This window comes from Rhinatrema bivittatum, chromosome 5, assembly GCF_901001135.1.
Source record: "Rhinatrema bivittatum chromosome 5, aRhiBiv1.1, whole genome shotgun sequence".
Lineage (NCBI taxonomy): Eukaryota > Metazoa > Chordata > Amphibia > Gymnophiona > Rhinatrematidae > Rhinatrema > Rhinatrema bivittatum.
This window is the reverse complement of record NC_042619.1, coordinates 181,054,667-181,073,461: the sequence shown is the minus strand read 5'-3', so window position 1 is coordinate 181,073,461 and position 18,795 is coordinate 181,054,667. Positions and strand designations below refer to the sequence as shown.

The 18,795-nt window shown below is 44.1% G+C and overlaps 1 long non-coding RNA gene across 2 annotated transcripts in view; it reads right to left on the bottom strand.

Moving 5' to 3' along the window:
- Positions 1–5,288: 5,288 nt before the first annotated feature.
- Positions 5,289–18,795, bottom strand: part of LOC115092292 — a 47,427-nt gene continuing 33,920 nt past the window's right edge. For both annotated transcript variants that reach the window (XR_003856972.1, XR_003856973.1), the window contains exon 3: positions 5,289–8,560. This is a non-coding gene — a long non-coding RNA (uncharacterized LOC115092292). The remainder of the gene's footprint in view (positions 8,561–18,795) is intronic.

Sequence of the window (18,795 nt, the reverse complement as noted above, 5' to 3'; positions counted from 1 at the left end):
TTGATACCTATTAGGATTGTGCATTCTTTTCAAACAAAATAGGAAATGTCAATATTTCCTATTTCTATTTCATTTTATTTTCAAACCAGAACAAAATTTTCCATTTATTTAGTTTTGAATACACTTTGTTAAAAAATAACAACCCTCTGTTGCTAGTCCAGTCCTCCCCAGGGCCTTCTCCAGGGCTTCCCAAAGCGCCCCCTCTCCCACCAATTCCTCTGCCAATCAGCTGAGGCTTGGGCCTATCCCAGCTGGGCTGGCTGAGCCAAGAACAGCTAAAGCCTCGCTCTGACACCCCCCCCCCCCCAAATTCTGCAGTGGCCAGGCATCTCCCCACAGACACTTACCTCTTCTGTGGAAGTCCTATATCATTAAAGGGGAAAGAGGGATTCCCATGTGCCGTCTCTCCCCACAGCATCCCTTTAAAAATGGTGCTGGCTAGCCCTGTGACAGGTGCCATTTTTTAAGTCACTATGGCAGCAGTCTTAGGGCCAGTTATCACCATTTTCAAGAGATGCCAGTAAGACAAAAGGTGAGTGGGCATCCCCTCTGCCCTTTTCACAAAATAGGACTCTTATGGAAGTTGAATGGGGGCCCCAGCAGTTTTTCATGGGGGGAGTGGATCAGGAAGAGGTCAGAAGGGCCTGGGGAAGCTCCATTTAGGTTGTTTCTTTTGTTTGGCAAATGAAACAAACTGAAATAATCATAAATTGAAACAAATCCCAGAAACAGCCCCCCACCCCAACAAAAAAAAAAAAAAAAAAAGAGCGAAAATGAATTTTAGGGGGGTTACACATAGAAATAGGATCAGGGTTGAGAAATCCTTGGTACAAAGGGCAGATCCAACTACTTGGTTGGGGAGGAGAGGGTGGGGGGCAGAAGAGGCATAATTTAAAAACATATAATGAGAGACTGAACATCCAGAGACATACATTGATTCTCTAATATAATACATTATTTGGAGAATTTATGAAATTTCTCCTTGCCTATTCTTGGTAGGCTTACTGTATCCATCTTTGAAAGTGTTACATATCAAATAGACTGTAGCTGGTCTTACACATTTGTTCACTGGCCACCTCATTTCTGCAGGAAGCCATTGTGGAGAGTATAGCCACATGACTGTACAATGCAAAGCCACGCATATCGCTTGTTTCGGAAAAAGAGCCATGCTATCACTTGTTTCTGATTATTTTCCGCCCAGATTTACTGCTCAGCCTTTCTATTCAAACACTTTATGTAACAGAATTGGAAGAATGATTAATAAAGAGGGCAAAGCTGAAGTCACCCAACAGTTTTACTTTGGCAGGGAAGAAGATGCTGAGCTTAATGTCACAGAGAGTCGCATAGCGTCGAATGCAAATTAATATCAGTAGCATGTTGTTTATTTTAAAGTCCACTGTGCCACAACCGTGAAACTAGCACTTCAACAGGAGGTCATGTAATATGTAGCTGAATTAAAAATAGACATTATGCACAGGAGTAAAGGATAGTGTTGTGGGGATGATACCTATAAATACACATGGTTGGGTATAATCTTGCAAAGGAATTACGCAATCTTAGCTCACAGATCCAAATAAGAATTAATGGAGTGTGCCGAAAATGTCAGAAGAAAGTCCACGCAGTGGTTTCAACACTAAAATGTAAAATTTGTCATTAAAAGTGAGCTGGTATGTTAACTCAAACAGGGAGATATACAAGCAAATGCCAGCAACATCTGAAAAACCAAATGAAAAATAAAATAATTTGGAAAAGTGTGTAGATAAAACAAACTAAATAACTTTTTTTGGGGAAGTCTTGCAGGCAGGGAATGTCAAGGGACCCCCAAGAACTTACATCTGTGTCTATTAAATGGTCAGTTTTCAGAGTGGAAATAGATTAACTGTGGAGTGCCTCAGGGATCTGTACCTGGACCGGTGCTTTTTAATATATTTATAAATGATCTGGAAAGGGGTGTGACGAGTGAGGTGATCAAATTTGCAGATGACTCAAAATTATTCAGAATAGTTAAATCACATGTGGATTGAGATAACTTGCAAGAGGACCTTGCAAGATTGGAAGTCCATATGGCAGATGAAATATAATGTGGACAAGTGCAAGGTGTTGCATATAGGGAAAAATAACCCATGCTGTAGTTACATGATGTTAGGTTCCATATTAGGAGTTACCATCCAGGAAAAAGATCTGGACATCAACAGTTCGTATTTCATTGAAATTGCTGGCTCAGTGTGCTGTGGTGGTCAAAAAAGAAAACAGAATGTTAAGAATTATTAGGAAGGGAATGGCAAATAAAACAGAGAATGTCATAATGCCTCTGTGTCGCTTAATGGTTAGATTGCCCCTTGAATACTGTGTGCAATTCTGGTTGCCACATCTCAAAAAAGATTTAGTTGCACTGGAGAAAGTACAGAGAAGGGCAACCAAAATGATAAAGGGCATGGAACAGCTCCCCTATTAGGAAAGATTAAAGAAGTTAGGGCTGTTCAGCCTGGGGGAGGGGGCAGATATGATAGAGGTCTACAAATTCATGAAAGGATTTTAATGGGTAAATGTGAAATGATTATTTACCCTTTTGGATAATACAAGGACTAGGGGGTACTCCATTAAGTTACCAAGTAGCTCATTTAAAACAAATTGTGTTATGCCTGCCAGTTGCAGACATCTGCGACCAATTCTGCTCACCTCTTTCTTCACCTCCCTAACTCCATGGGGTAGATTGGCAGCATCTGCTAGCTACCTACGACCTGCCTATTGCTTCTAGGCCTCCCGGGTTGGCACGGACGCCGCTGACCGCCATCTTGCCATCTGATCTCTCTAGGCGCGCGCGCGCACACAGGCCGGTCTTATCCACGTCATGGCAGGACCCTCTGGGGCGTCCCTTCCTGATGACGTCAGGATCTGTGGATATTTATACCTGCTGGCCCTCTCCAAAGACGATTTGGCAGAGTGACATCCTTGCTATTTCCGCCTCACTTGCTGAAGACCCTGCAATCCAGTTCCAATGTAGACATCTCAGGTACCCGCTACCCGGGGGCCTGACGCCTGGAACTCAGTCTTCTCTGTTCCCCGGGGCTTCCTGGAACCAACTCGCTCCTTGTGAGTACTCCGACCTGCGGATCACTTTCTACCTGCCAAGTGCCTATCGGGTGTAACCCGCGCTGCGGGCCATTGCCATCACTACAGAGAGCTCCATCAGAAGTGCCTGATCTTTACCACGCTATTGAGGACCTCACAGGCGCACCTCGCCTTGCGGACCGCTACCAGACCGACCGAGGACCCTCACCGGTATACCTCGCACTGCGGGCCATTATCACCTCCACCTAGGGCCTCAACTGTGCTCCTCTCTCTACGGACCGCTGTCATCTCTTATGAGGGCTTCATCTACATTTCCTACTCTGCAGGTTTTACCATCTCTATCGAGTACATCATTGGTGTACCCTGCCCCACGGGCCACTACCATCTCCTTCAAGGTCTCTTTGGTGTACCCCGCTTCGCGGGCCACTACCATCTCTACAGGAGACCTCTCCGGTATACTTGCTTCATGGACTACTACCAGCGCTTCGGAGGTATTCCCTCAGGGTACTACGTATCTCATTGACCCTGTGTTTCAGGGACTGTGTGGACTCTCTCTCCCTGGCACCCCCTGCTCCACAGGTAGTGCTTCTATCTGTTTAATAAAGACTCTATTCATTCTGTGCCGTCCTCTGCTGCGACCTAGCCTCCCAACAGTGAGGCTCACGGGGCTTCTCCCCGTGGGCGGTACCACCTCTCACTTCAGCCCAGGGTTCACACCCCTTCTGACATCACAGAATCCTAACAATTGTAGAAATTTATTTTTCACTCAATGAGCAATTAAGCTCTGGAATTCATTGCCAGAGAATGTGGTTAAGGCAGTTAGTGTAGCTGGAATTAAAAAAAGTTTGGATAAGTTCCTGGAGGAGAAGTCCATAAACTGCTATTAATCAATAGGGAACTGCCACTGCTTGTTGCCGAGTAGCTTGAGATTTATTTAAATGTTTGGGTACTTGATAGGTACTACTGGGCTTGATGGACCTTTGGCCTGACCTGGTATGGCATATCTTATGTTCTTATGAGTTATGAACTAGACTGAAGTTCTAGAAGAGGTATTTTTGTTAGGAGAGTACACTTAAATTTGTGTTAATTTTGTTTAGTTTTCTGGTTGTTTCATTTCATTTATTTAAAATGAAATAAAACAAATTAAAAAAGAAAGAAAAAAAATTAAATGCAGGGCTAGGACCTCCCTTTTCCTCTCATGAAAAAATAAAAATAACAGTACCATATCCAAGGGGTCCATAAGTCCAAAGGGGGCAGGAGCAAGTGTAGAAGGAAGGAGAGGAGATAATGCAAGAAGAAGGGATGAAAAGAGACAGAGTGTTATAAGAAGTGGAAGAGATGGCAATGCCCATAATAAAGGTGCAGCCATAGAACAGCAATTCCTCAGGAGGAATGAGGAGGGGGAGAGAGAACAGGGAACTGAGAATGCAGGAAATAGATATAAGAGAAAAAAGCACAAATTGGGTACAGAAAGTGTAAGAGGAAGGCGTAGAGAAGAGAAAACAGACATAAATGGTGTAGGAAAAGAGCACAAGGGGAGGGGAAAGAAGAGGATTGGGGAAAGTGTACTAAGGAAGATGGACAAGAGGAGAGAGCAGAGAAGAAGAGATTCAAGACAGTATACAGGATGAAGATGGAGACAAGAGAGCACAGCAGAAATTGGAGGAGTACATAAGAACATAAGAAATTGTCATGCTGGGACAGACCAAGGGTCCATCAAGCCCAGCATCTTGTTTCCAACAGAGGCCAAAAACCAGGCCACAAGAACCTGGCAATTACCCAAACACTAAGAAGAACCCATGCTACTGATGCAATTAATAGCAGTGGCTATTCCCTAAGTATAATTGATTAATAGCCATTAATGGACTTCTCCTCCAAGAACTTATCCAAACCTTTTTTGAACCCAGCTGCATCTCTGGCAACAAATTCCAGAGCTTTATTGTGCGTTGAGTGAAAAAGAATTTTCTCCGATTAGTCTTAAATGTGTTACTTGCTAACTTCATGGAATGCCCCCTAGTCCTTCTATTATTCAAAGTGTAAATAACCGAGAACAGTAATGAAAAATACACTGCTGAAGGAAAAAGAGACAAAGAGAATGAGAGAAAGAAATCTGAAATAGCAAAAAGGACACAAAGAGAGACATTTAAAAATAAAGACATGACCAGGGAATGAGACAAGAGAAATGCTGAGCCAGAAAATGAAGCCAGAGAGAGAGCAAAGGTTGGAAACTATTTTATTGTTTGAAAACATTTTTCTTGGCTCATTTTGCACATTTTAAATTAGGTTGTAAAAATGAATAATTTGCATTGCATTTATCCTATTGTACTACCAACCAGATCATTGTACTAAGCAATTTTCCCATGGAAACAAAATAGGGGAAAAATACTTGACTACATCTGACCTTATTAACCTGATTCACAAAGCTTTTTCCCCCCCATAGACCCAGAATGGCAAAAATGCTTAGTAAAATCAGGCTCCATGTTATCACATTTATTTAATGTGGGATGGGGTGTTAACAGGTAAAAGTGGATAGACTACTACTACTTATTTCTATAGTGCTACTAGATATACACATGCAATGATGTACAATATAAAACAGTCCCTTCTATATAGAGTTTACAATCTATTTAAGTCAAACAGGGCAAATGAGAATTATTAAGGAACTTTGTAGAATTCTGTATGAATTATGTGGTGTAGATAAAATATGTAATTTGAAAGTATAAATCATAACAAGGTCTGGAATCTTTCAAAAGAAGGATCTTATAAAATACATTTTCAGCTAGGCTATAATAATCAAATTTGTTTGAAAAGGGATGTAATATGGGTGAGGAAAGACCTGCTAGGCCAAGAAGTATCTTGAACAGAGCCACAGAGGATGAAAGTGACCAGGCTGTAGTTTTTATAGCCAGGGTTGACCCAGGGGATGCAGGGCCTGAGCCCTGGGGCAAATCAGCCAGGATATTGAAGAGAGTGGTTGTCAGGCCTGGGCTAATTGCCTCCTTTTCCTGCTGGCTCCAGCACTTAATGTGTGATTGTGCATAGTGGCAGGAATGCTAAGAGAATCAGTCAACCTATTGGCCTTCCAGATTTGACAGCATACTGCTGGTGTTCTGACCCCAGAGCAGAAGCAGGGATGCACCAAGACAAGGAAGGGTGGAGCAAGACAGGAACAGGTTAACGTCTGCATGTACTGGTCTCCTTCTCCTCAGACTGAGTCCTCTGATGTTGGTTACTGGCAGTACATAGATAGCAAGAACACATGGAGATATATACACCAGGGAACTTAAAGATGCCCACAGAAGCAGAGCAGGACTGGTGCAGGGCCAGGATTTAAAAAAGTGGCATCTAAACACAAACAAGATTAAGAAACATAAAACAACTTGGAGCTGACAAAACACAAAAACAAGGCAAAAATCAGTCAAGAATACCGAACAAAACACTATTGCTTCTTCCTCTCACTCTTGTTTTGGAGCAGAGGGAAAAGGCAGAAGAGTCATTCAAGGCTGGCATTAGCAGGGCAGAGGCATGGACAGGAGCAACAGAAATGCAACAGCTAAAACCAGCAGTACACTCCTCAATCTCTATGATTACTGCTTGTCAGGCAATGGAGGCAGTATTTTCAACAAATGATTCTGAGGAAGAAAAATGTCCAAGGTTCCATGAATCAGAAATTGAAGAGCTAATAGCATGCAAAAGTACACACTAGGGCCTGGATTTTAAAAATCATTTACATGCTTAAAATTGGGTTTTAAATGATTAAATGCACTTTACTTATGTAAGTGGGCTTTTGAAAATTGCTACAATAAATAACATAGTAACATAACATATTACTGAGGGCAGAAGAATTCCAAATGGTCCATCCAGTCTGCCCAGCAAGCTTCCCATGGTAGCAACTGCTGCCCTGTGCAGGTTACCCCCAAGTATCTGCCAAGAGTAGTAACTGCCATTCCATGCACCTTACCCCCATAAAGGTGAATTTTAAGATCTGCCCATGGGACTACATGTGCACATGTTTTCCAGCTTGTGCACATGGATACAGTGATTTTATAATATATGTGCATATATATGTGTGCCTGTTATAAAATCGGCTATACACACGTACATGTGAGCACAAATGCTGCCTCAAATGCATAAGTGGGAGAGATTTTAGTAGATACACACGCTGACGCAATTAACTGTTTCTCAAGTTCTTTCTCAGTTCAACCCAGTAAAGGAGAGGACTTGCTAAACCTCCTAGCTAACTTGCCTCCCTTTTACCCTATTAGCTCCAAACTTTAAAACTCTGCAGTCTAGCATAGTTTTTATCTCATGACTTACACATCGTCTATAGCAGAAGTAAAGTTACATGGATAGTGACCCTGGAATGCCTATGCTCTGCCCATGCCCCTTTATGAAAAAAAAATGTTTACTCACGTACTCAGCTGCCACTTAAAATCCACGCAGTGTGAGTTAAGCAATACATGCGCGTATCTCCTGGCTTTGGCGTGCATAGGGCATTTAAAATTCACTGGAGTATACTTATAAGCAAGACCAAGCAACTGTCAAACCCATAACAAAATTACTGCAACATTATTATGTGATGAGCAGCCTTCCTGATAATTCTGACACTACTGCTTTAACGTTTTTTGCTTTTGGACTTGGCCATAGAAGCTTTATCCCCAATGTCAGCGTATCAAGTACCCCAGACTGTAAAAGTTGGGGGCCAGCCAGTGAATTGTCCAGAGGATTTACCCACACAAGTACACTTTACGCAGGTAAATGGCTTTAGAAAATTGCTTCAATAGTAGTTACATTTATACGTGTAAATCCTTTTGAAAATTACCCCATATAATACCAGTACACACACACTTTTCCATGCAGAGAGAGGTGATGTCCCTGAAGGCACAGTACTTACATGTATGGGGGCACACAGTTACGTACATACACACACGCATGTAAAAAGTACCAGAAAGATAGCAGGTACAGACTGTATGCACTTTTTACAATCCAGTTATCAAAGGGAAAGTTCTGCATTGAAAACTGACTTTAAAATCTGTGGGTAAGAAGCGCCCCACAGGCTTTCTTCTCAGCAGTTTGAAAGTTGTTCTAAGTTTTGTGGAGACTAAAACATCAATTTTTTTTTGTGGCATTCTCCAAAACCAGTACAAGAGGATAAACACTGTGCCACTTATTCACAGTACGATTCCAAATTCTAAGTTCAGTTGGGGCTCCTATTACTCAGAGTTGGAACTCAGACAAATTTCTTGCAGAAAAATATTTGCTGAGGAGCATTCTTTTAATTTACTCAGATGTTTAACTTTCTGATAGTTGATGTTTGGCAAACCTCCATTTGAAACTATTTGCCTATTTCCAGTAAAAAAAATAATTTGAATCAAGCCCCAAATCCCCATGAAAATGAAATTGATGTAGAGCCCAGTGAATACAGTAAGATGGAAGGGGTCTAGTAGGTTTCCTTCTGTGGGCCAATTCTCTCTCTTTATTGGACAATCTGGAAGACAGAAATGTAAATCAAATGTTTCAGAAAAGTTCTTGGTATTTTATAAATGCGATTAATATATTTGCTGGTTTTACCCTAAAAATCCCTGTCCTGGCACTTAAAATGGGTGTTTTTAAATTCAGGTACCTGAAATCAGAGGTTCTCAGAAACTTCAACAACTGGATCTCTAATGACCTCCGGTGGAAAGACTGAAATGTGCTCAGTCAGAACCAACTGCACATTATTTTATTATGCAAGTAACATGGAACTAAATAGCAGGCCAATGCATTACCCATGCATTACAACTGTAACCAGAGGTTAAGACATAAAAATAAGGGGGGGATAAAGATTTTTTTTTTCCTGACCTGGAACCTGGGCTCTAAGAAATCATTGCTAGGATGTAGCAAGTTTTTTTCCAGTTCTCACTGTGTATGTTGCTGCATGGGAAAGATGTGCAAGCAGCTGTAAGAGCTCCTGTTTCCCTCTCTGTGCTGCTGAGAATCTGATGACTGTAATGTTTGTGCAATAAAGTTGCAGGAGAATTGACATGTGAGTCATCAACCCGGATGTGACCTGGAGGAGGTACTTCCTGGTTTTACAGAGGTCAGAACAACTTTTAAAAGTTTATAAAAATGGAACTGAGTGATTAACTGGAAGATATCAGATTCGCTTGATGTCCTTCTCCCCCCCATCCCCTTTCTCCCTTTCTCCCCGTTTCCCCTTCACAAATGACAGGAATCTTTTGTTTGGAACAATAAAGGCCACAGTTTATTAACCTTACCCGAGCCCTCAACCAATTCATACAATACATAAAAGAAAATTATTCCTTACCTGCTAATTTTCGTTCCTGTAGTACCATGGATCATTCCAGACGGTGGGTTATGTCCCCCATCCAGCAGATGGAGTCAGAACAAAAAATTCCCAGGGGAGGTCCCTTATAGCCACGCCTCCCCTGGCTCAATCCTCAGTAACAGACTATCAAAGCCAATAGAGAAGAGATAATACAAACAGAGGGATCAAGTGAACCAAACAAAAAGCCAACTGGCTAATGTTTAAAATCCCACCGCAGAGGTAAAATTGTTTAAAAGAACAACCCTGATACTACTGGTAATTAATAATCTTTATTATAAATCATATACTATGCATACACAAAACAGATAAATACCCAGGAAGCAAAAAGTACACAGGAAGCAAAAATAATGTATACTTACATAATAAAAGAGCTCAGCGCTGGGCTCTGCAACGGATACAGAATCCGTGCCAGCCCTATTACATACCAGCTTTTCTTATATAGGTTAAAAATACAAAGTCAGCTAATTATCTGATTTCTGCTTGCATGCTTCACACCACTACATTTTTTTCGCTGTCTTCAGCTGTTGTTTGTCTCCCCTTATCTCTCTCTCCCCCCTGCATTCTTTCCCACAGACTATTTGCTGCGTACTCTCTGCGATATCTCCTGCTCCATCCTGTTGAGTCTCTGGTGTCTGTGAATTCCTGCAAAAACAGTTTTATAGCTTTCTTCTTTGGCATCTGGCCTTCAAGGTCCCAGGTTTGTGTTCTGGGGCCTGCTGGTATTTTTCCATACCAGCAGTATGTTCAGTAATGGTGGAAAGGCCGGGGATTGAACCCGGGTATAATCAACACTAATAATTGGAAACTAGTTTGTAACTAAAAAACCGAAAACTGTAAAACTTGCAAACAGTATTGTGATGAAAAAACAGTCTGAAGTACCAGAAGTACAGAAAAAGACTGAAACTAGAGACAGGTAAGCAGGGATGACCCCAATAACACGAAACCCCCAAAATAAGGGAGGGTGTCTGGAATGATCCATGGTACTACAGGAACGAAAATTAGCAGGTAAGGAATAATTTTCTTTTCCCTGTACGTACCAGGATCATTCCAGACGGTGGGATGTACCAAAGCTTTCCCATCATGGGTGGGCCGCGGACAGCCCTGCCCGAAGAACCCTGTCTCCCAGTTGTCCGAGAGAGGAAGCTCGGACGTCCAGACGATAATGTCTGGTAAAAGTGTGAATTGACTTCCAAGTGGCCGCTCTACAGATTTCCTGAATTGGTACAGAAGAACTCTCAGCCCAGGAGGTCGCTTGGCCTCGTAGAGAGTGAGCCTTAAATCACCAACGGTGGAGACTTACCTACTCCAAGATATGCCGCTATGATCGCTCCCTTTAACCAGCGAGCAACGGACTGCTTCGAAGCCATACATCCCTTCCGAGGTCCCGACCAAAGAACAAATAAATGATCTGAGAGCCGGAACTCATTGGTTATCTCCAGATAGTGCAATAGGACTCGCTTTACATCCAACTTGCGAAGATCAGCCGATTCTGAGGAAGAAAAGGAAGGAAGATCCACCGACTGATTGAGATGGAAACTGGAGACCACCTTAGGCAAGAAGGAAGGAACAGTACGCAAGGAAACCCCATCAGGCGAAAAACGAAGATATGGCTCTCGGCAGGAGAGAGCCTGCAACTCCGAAATTCGTCGTGAAGAACTAATTGCCACCAGGAAAACTGTCTTAAGAGTGACATCCTTAAGGGTAGCCGAACGCAAAGGTTCAAAGGGAGAGGAGCAAAGAGCTCGAAGCACCAGGTTCAAGTTCCACGAAGGACAAGGTGATCGGATTGGAGGCTTCAAGTGCTTGACCCCTCTGAGGAAGCGCAGAATATCCGGATGAGAAGACAGAAGACTGCCGTCTGTCCCCTGAAGAAAAGCCCCCAAAGCCGCCACCTGAACCCGGAGAGAATTATAGGCTAGCCCGAGATCCAATCCCGCCTGCAAGAAGGAAAGAATCTGTACCACTGAAGCCTGTGGAGCCTGAATGTGCTTGGAGACACACCATTCTTCAAAGACTTTCCATACCCGGACATAGGTAACCGACGTGGAAGTCTTTCGTGCCCGTAACATAGTGGAAATAACTGGTTCAGGATAACCGCAACGTCTTAACTTGCGCCTCTCAAAAGCCAGGCCGCAAGACAGAAGCGATCTGCCTCTGGAAAAAATATTGGACCCTGGCGTAGTAACCGCGGGAGGTGCCCCAGTCGAAGAGGATTCTCCATCGCCAACTGGAGGAGATCCGCGAACCACGGGCGTCGAGGCCATTCCGGTGCCACGAGTATCACTGGACCCTGATGAGCTTCTATTCTTCGAATGACCTTTCCCACCAGAGGCCACGGTGGAAAGACATACAGAAGGGACTGTCGAGGCCAAGGAAGTACCAGTGCATCGACTCCTTCTGCACCGTGCTCCCTTCTTCGGCTGAAGAAGCGAGCTGCCTTTGCATTCCTGGCCGTTGCCATGAGGTCCAGGCGAGGAACTCCCCAGCGTTCGATGATCAGAGCCATCGCTTCCTCCGAGAGTTCCCATTCTCCCGGATCCAGGTGCTGTCGGCTGAGAAAATCCGCCTGTACGTTTTCGACGCCTGCTATATGAGAGGCTGCTAGACGGAGAAGATGACGCTCCGCCCAATCCATTAGTTGGTCGATCTCTAATGACACCAACCGACTCCTTGTGCCTCCCTGACGGTTGATGTACGCCACCGTGGTAGCGTTGTCCGATAGGACTCGAACCGCTCTGAGACGTAGAAGGTGTAGGAAACCCCGTAGGGCAAGACGAGCTGCTCTGGCCTCTAAACGGTTTATGGGCCAAGACGATTGTTCCTTCGACCACTTTCCCTGTATCGCACTGTCCTGACAGACCGCACCCCAGCCCGAGAGACTGGCATCTGTGGTCACTATGATCCAGTCTGGAGAATGCAGGGAAACACCTTGAGCTAGATTCAAGGGGTCCATCCACCACACAAGACTGCGTCTTGCAAAGTCTGGAATTGGAAGGATCACCTGGTATTCCCGGGACACTGGCTTCCAACGGGAAAGCAATGCCCTCTGAAATGGTCGTAGATGAGCAAACGCCCATGGCACTAGGTCGATGGTGGAGGCCATGGTTCCTAGCACCTGAAGATAGTCCCACGCCCTCGGGAACTCGAGAGCCAAGAACCTGATGATCTGCTCTCGCAGAGCCTGCGCCCTCTCTTGGGTGAGGAACACCATGGCAGCTCTTGTGTCGAAGTGGGCACCCAGAAAGTTCAAAGTCTGAGAAGGTTGAAGCTTGCTTTTTGTAAAATTGACTATCCACCCCAGGGTCTGGAGGAGCTGAATTACCCTGTCGACCACCTGAATTCCCTGTGACTGTGATTTCGCCCTGATGAGCCAATCGTCCAGGTAAGGGTGTACCAGAATTCCTTCCCTCCTGAGCGCCGCTGCAACTACGAGCATTATCTTTGTGAAAACTCGAGGTGCCGTGGCTAGGCCAAAAGGTAAAGCCCGGAACTGAAAGTGCTGATCTAAAATCTTGAAGGGAAGATAACGTTGATGGAAAGGAAGAATCGGAATATGTAGGTATGCCTCCGTCAGATCCAAGGAGGCCAAGAATTCTCCCGGATGTACAGCCGCCAAGACCGAACGCAGCGTCTCCATGCGAAATCGAGGGACGCGGAGGGAGTTGTTGACTGTTTTGAGATCCAAGATTGGACGAAACGTACCTTCCTTCTTGGGCACTATGAAATAAATGGAATAGTGACCCCGTCCCAGTTCGGAGACCGGCACCGGCACAACAGCCCCCAAGGCAAGTAGACGATTTAAGGTCTGTCGAACTGCCTGGCGCTTGAGAAGAGACCCGCAAGGTGAGAACAGGAATCTGTTTGGTGGAGCGCGTACAAAATCTAACGCGTAGCCATGTCTTAGAATACTTAGAACCCATTGGTCTGAAGTTATTTGGACCCACGCCTTGTAGAAGAGCGCAAGTCGACCCCCCAGCCGGGGAATCGACTCGTGGGTCCGCCTGGCATCATCAGAGACGATTTAGCCGAGGTGCCCGCACCTTGACCATCCTTACCGGGTCGACGGCCTCGAAAGGACCGATTCCAAGTGTGTGAACGAGATGAAGGAGGTCGAGGTGGTTGTTGTCTGGCGGGACGCCCTCTGCGTTGATTACGATATCGGCCTTTGTTAGTATTAAAAGTCCTGTACGAGCGTGGCCGATCCTCTGGTAACTTGTGAACTGTATTCTCATTAAGGGATTTAATAATCTGATCCAGGTCCTCACCAAACAGGTACTTGCCCTTAAAGGGAAGAGACCCAAGACGCGTCTTGGATGAAGCATCCGCGGACCAATTCCTTAACCAAAGGAGGCGGCGTGCCGACACCGCTGCAACCATGGCTCTAGCTTGAACCCTGATAAGGTCATAGAGAGCATCAGCCCCATAAGCTACCACCGCCTCCAATCTTTCAGCCTGTTGAGCCTCAGAATCTGGAAGAGCCTGTGAAGTAAGCAGCTGTTGCACCCATCGGAGTCCTGCCCGCTGTGCTAACGAACTACATATAGCAGCTCGCATACCCAGAGCTGAAACCTCGAAAACTCTCTTCAGGAAGACTTCCAATTTCCTATCCTGAATATCTTTCAATGCTGTTCCGCCAGTGACAGGAATGGTGGTGTGTTTAGTCACAGCAGAAACAGCCGAATCCACAGCAGGGACCTTAAGAAGTTCCAAAAAATCCGCTGGCAAAGGATATAATTTGTCCATAGCTCTACCAACCCTAAGGTTAGCCTCAGGAGTGTCCCATTCCCTGGAAATTAGCTGTAGGATAGAATGATGTGTAGGAAAAGCCTTTGCTAGTGGACGAAGACCTGCTAAAAGAGGATCCCCCTTTTTAATATTAGGATCTGGAGCCACTGGGTCCGGAGGAGGGTCAATATCCATCTCCTGTAGGATGTGTGGTATAAGTTCCTCTAGCTCTCCAGCTTGAAAAATTCTGAGAACCCTGGGATCATCTCCCTCGACATGAGCCACCAGGGAAGGATCATCAGAGAGTGGATCCAGAGAGGGATCGCCACCCCCTACTGGCTGCGGAGCTGCTGGAGTGGGCAGGGAACCCCCAGAAATTCCTGGGCGTCCCTTCGGAGGAGAGGCGTCACCTTGGGGAAAGAGACTTCCCAGGGAAGGTATCGTACAAGGCAGCTTAGCTGGAGGAGGACCCCCTCCCCCCAGAAAGCTGTCTCTGCTGCATACAAATGCTCTGTGCATTAGAACTACAAACTCAGGAGAGAAAAAATCATGAGAAGATGTCCCAGGCCGAGACACAGGCTGAATTCCGGCAGCAGAGATAGGCAGGGTAGTGGAAAATTGAGCGTCTGTATTCTCCTCAGAGAAACCGTCGTTTGTAGCTGAGGACAAAATGGCCGCCGTTGCCGCGGACGACGGAAACGGAGCGTGTCTTTTTTGTTCCCCACGGTCCTGAAGACGCTCGACCTCCCTCGCAGGAGGGCTGTCTTCCCCTTCTGAAGACATACTGACAGAAAAATTTTCAGTCGGAGCAGGTAAAATTGCTTACCGTAGTAAGAAACTGAAACCTGACAGGAGGGAGGAGGGGCAGCGCGCGCGCAAAAAATCAGTCAAACTGTACAGAGAGACTGAAGGTCCGGCCCGGTTACCCACCCACCGACCCGAGAAAACCGTCGAGGAATGTGACCTCTCGACGGCAGGCGGCCCCGGGGAATATTACGTCGCGGGGCCGCGGGTCGGGAAGAAAAAACTTCGGACTGCCGTCCACCTCAAGGGTGGGGCGGGTACAAGCGGCTTCGGGCAAAAGGGGAGGGATCGGCACCACCGATGTGCTCCCTCGGACCTAAAAGCCCCGTAGTAGTTCTTTCTTTCCCCTAAACGACGCCCTAAAACAAAAATTAAACACTTACCTCCAACCCTGTGATAAAAAAGGGAAGAGGTAGGAAAGAAAGAAAAATAAGACAGAAACACAGCCTGTCAGCAAGAAAAAAAATTGTTCTCTGAGGAACAAAAAGGAATTGCTTTTTCTAAACTAAATAGTTAAAATAAATTTAGTAGCAAGCAACTTGATCCCTCACAGCAAAATAAAATAAATTAGGAAAGTAGAAAACCCTAAGGTTTGATGCTGGGGACCGCAGTGTCCCCTGCTCAACATCTGCTGGAGTCAGAACTATACTGAGGATTGAGCCAGGGGAGGCGTGGCTATAAGGGACCTCCCCTGGGAATTTTTTGTTCTGACTCCATCTGCTGGACGGGGGACATAACCCACCGTCTGGAATGATCCTGGTACGTACAGGGAACCCCCTTTTACATATTTCAATCCTGCCCCCCACCTCTTCCAGTGGTAGAGCTTAATTGATACAATCCTCTGAGCATCGGCCCCCCTCCTGCTCATTGTCAATCTCGTGTAGCAGCCCCCCCGCACCACACGAGATTCCCCCTTTTCTTCCAACTGTTAACCATTACATAAATTCAAAACATTATGGGCTCGGGTTTACCGCTACTGCGACAACTTTTCTTATACAAACGAACAACCTTAGAATGCTGCCCTCTATCGGGTGGGAGGGAGGGAAAGCCTCTGCCCGCTGCCTCAGCCGTTCCTCTCAGACTGAGGCGCGAAACCGTTTTCCCTTTATATCCTCCCCTTTCCACCAATCACTGTCTCTCCATTCAAAATACTCTGCTTCTATAGGCTAACTTCACCCTTCCCCCCTATTATCCCGTCTTCGACCTTTCCATCTCCTCTTTTAACCCCTACCGCTCACTTTACTTCTGTTACCAGCGTGGAGTTAGACAAGCTAACTCCACTTCATGAAAGAATTTAAAGAAAGGCAGATTACAGGTGGGGAAAGCCTGCCTGAGCTCCCACTTTGCATTTAAAGCCTCAATTGAATTTTCCAAATCAATTTTGAGGGGAAGAGGTCCCAGAGCTCTTTTTAAAGTTAAAATTGTGACAAAATAAGCATTGGGGCCAAGCGGGAGAGGCTTTTCCTGGCAGCCAAAGGTGGTCTAGGGTCTCCGAACATGTCAAAAATACCCCAGTTAGAACAGGAACTCACCGCTATCCCAGAGTGCCTAAGGTGGATCTGAAGATCCATATTGGCTAGAACAGAGATGCCTAAATAAAAACATCCTGTGTTTTTGGAGGGGTTTTGTGATGTTTCAGAGGCTTTGCTCTGGAGATGAGCAGAAAGAGGATCCTCTACATATTTTATTTTAATGAAAGTTTAAATATATTATTGTGTTATAGGAAGTAGATTTTACAGTAATGAGGAAACTTGAAACACTGGAAAATGCTGTGAATCACTTCAAAATCTTTTCCAAATTATTTGGAAGAGAAAATTTGGATTCTCAAACAAATTTTCTCAGTAAAAGAGAAAAAAGATCAAACTCCATTTTGTCACTGGAATCCTGAGGAAAGTGTCTGTCTATACAAATGAGCTGGTGACACCATATTGTGAGCCAGTGTTGGAGGGAAAATTATGTGAAGGGGCTAGTGGTCTGATATTTATAAGTTTCTCACTGATAAATAAATTAAGATTCCATCTCAGCCTTAAACTAGGTCTCAGAATTCCCAAATGTTCTTTTCTACAACTTCATACAAAGATGGGGGTTGTCCATAGGTCAAAAGTATATTAAAATTGGTCCTAAATGCCTCTTAGAACTTTTTTTTTTTTGCTGAGGTCAGCACAGAAGTACTGATCTTCTTAGGTGTGTCGATTAGAGATTTCAGTTAGTCTGGGTTTGACTAAGTGAGAGAACACAAGATACCTGCCAGTTCTCTTCAGAGACTGCTCTGAAATCCCAGAAATACACAACAATGGAGAACAGAGAGGAAGGCACACATCTCCAGTATGGTTGTTTGAAGCATGTATGACTGTGTTAGCATGATATTCTTTTTAAAAATAAGGTAAATTCCAGGTAAGTTTCAGAGTAGGCAGTTTAATTATTAATATTAATCTGGCTGTATTGCAGTGAATTTTTCATCAGCCATAGCATTATAAGAGTTGACTGGAAATTTGGCAAATGTAGTGTGGATAAAGTGAGTGATTTTCCAATCAATATACCTACCATATGGCTGTATAAGCCACTGTTATGGCTTGCTTTGAAGAAATATATAATAATAAGTGATCTTGGCTTTCTCTAACAAGGAGAGGGCTACAGCTCTTATAATATATCTTCTAAAGAAGTATGATCTCTCCAATTGAATTGATCTAGGAGCACCAGAGTCTGTTTCAGGAGAAGTTTTAGTTTTACTGTAGTGAGAAACAGACTGGATATATGAAATTGTAAGCTTGCTTATATCAAAGCTTATAACAGAACCCATTGAGAAAGCAAAAAGAAAAGAAAGGGGTGATAAACCAACATTTAAAAAAAAACTCAAAACTTGGCTCTTCTTACAAGCCTTCCCTGATCCTTCAAACTTTCACTAGACAACTACAACTACTCAGCATTGAATTTGGAAATTCGCCCCTTCAATATTCTCATCAGTTACTAGTCTCCTAGTATTTTAATTTAATACATTCTTAAGGTTTCTCTTTTTCCAGCTGAATTCAGCTTCCTAGTTCATGGTCCTTGTTATTATGTAACTTTCTTACTTTTCTGCTTTACCTCCACTAATTATAAAAAGTTGTTCCTTTGTTATGTTATGTTACACTGATCTACCCCTGTTCGATGTAAACCGACCTGATATGGTATTTAACCTTGAAGGTTGGTATAGAAAAATGTTAAATTAAATAAATAAACAGCAGATCTGCTACTAAAGTGAGAGGAACCATTTTGTTATTTGTCTTAAGTGGAAACAGTCTTGACACTGTGTGTCATCACTGTGCACTAGGTTGAGAATATAGGCAGAGTACACAGAAGTACAGATAATAGTGCTTCAATTCTTATAACATCCCCAATATGAAAATACTTGGTGGCATCTTCTCAGATTACATAAATAAATATACAGCTACTGGTTGTGACAACCTATTGATGAGCACCTGAACCTTTACTCAGTGCAATGCATAATAGTATGAGAGGAGAGTGAAAGAAAGTGTGAAAATAATTCTTACCATACATGAGCGAGCATATGAATTTAATTACTCTGTGCTAGCTAGAATAAGGATATTTAATTATTTTTTGTTTTCCACAATCAGCTAGCCCAGTTCCTGTTAGTTGCCACAAATAAACACTGAGGGAGTACTCCTAGTTCACTCCGGAAGATAAATGCGGTTAGTATACTAAAGAAACATGCTATTTTGTTATTTAAAGAGTATAGATAGGGTTCAGACTGCTCCAAAGACAATGTACCCAATACAGCACGAGGATCTTAGTCGAGGAACTACATCTGGGACCCTCTGGCGCTCAAGCCACGCACACGAGCAATGTTTCAGCAAGCTACACTCCTT